Here is a 1,310-nt window from a genome sequence, read left to right on the forward strand (position 1 = left end):
AACCAGGTGGGAATTGCTCCTTTCAAGGAAAACATTGGAGGCTTCAGAGAGGCCCTGCACCTTCACGAGGCCATTTCTCCATCCTTTTGACTACTGTATATGTCTACCTGGAACCAATATGCCACAGAGGACCACTATTATAGTAGGTCCAGTAGTTCTTGCGTGAGAATTCTAGAATGTCTCCTGCTAACAAAATCCAAGTTGGAACCAGAGTGTGGAGAGCTTTGAATGCCAGGCAAAGAAGTTTGGACTGTTATTTGGCACAGAAATGAGAACCAGTTTAGGTTTTTGAGCAATGGGTTAATAATGACAATGATTGGGAAGGGAGGTAGGAAGGAAATAAGCATTTATATAGCACCTACTATGTGCTAGGCACTGCTCTAAGAGCTTTATAGATATCTCATTTGATCCTCACAACACAATAACCCTGTGAGGTAAGTGCTTTTAGTAGCCCCATTTTACAAATGAGGAACTGAGGTAAGCAAAGTTAAGTGACTTGCCCAGGGTCACATAGCTAAAAAGTATCTGAACTCAGATTTGAATTGAGTCTTCCTGACACAAAACCCAGTGCTATATTCATTGTACCACTTAGCTACATCATCATCATCATCATTATTATTGTTAGCAACTATTTTCAAAAAATTTTAAACTCCTACCTTCCACCTTAGAATCAATACTATGCATTTGTTCCAGGGCAGAAGAGCATTTAGAGCTAGGCAATGGTTAAATGACTTGCCCAGGGTCACACAGCTGGGAAGTGTCTGAGGTCAGATTTGAACCCAGGACCTCCCATCTCTAGGTCTGGCTCTCAATCCACTTAGCTGCCCAACTGCCCCCTTAGCAACTATTTTAAGCGCTTTAAGGTTTAAAAGTGTTTTACAAATATCCTCTTTTTGTTCTTACAATAACGCTGGGAGGTAAGTACTGTTATTATCCTCGTTTTACAGATGAGGGAATTGAGGCAGAGAGGTTAAGTCATTTGACCAGGGTTGCATAAGCTAGTCAGTGTCTGAGGTGGTATTTGACCTCAGATCTTGCAGCCTCCAAGTTCTGCTACTTGTCCACCTAGTTGATTTAACTCTTGAACCTGGGGAAATCTATCTCTTCAATGAGATATGGGACAGAAGAGAAGACCGAGGTTATTAGATGATTGCTAAGTTTTTATTTAGCCCTCCTTTCCATGATCCAGTATTTGGCTAGAAAAGGAGGGGACCCAAAAAGATGGTGAGAGTATGAGAGACGAGAGAGAGAGAGAGAGAGAGAGAGAGAGAGAGAGAGAGAGAGAGAGAGAGAGAGAGAGAGAGAGAGAG

The sequence above is a fragment of the Gracilinanus agilis genome, chromosome 3, assembly GCF_016433145.1.
Source record: "Gracilinanus agilis isolate LMUSP501 chromosome 3, AgileGrace, whole genome shotgun sequence".
NCBI lineage: Eukaryota > Metazoa > Chordata > Mammalia > Didelphimorphia > Didelphidae > Gracilinanus > Gracilinanus agilis.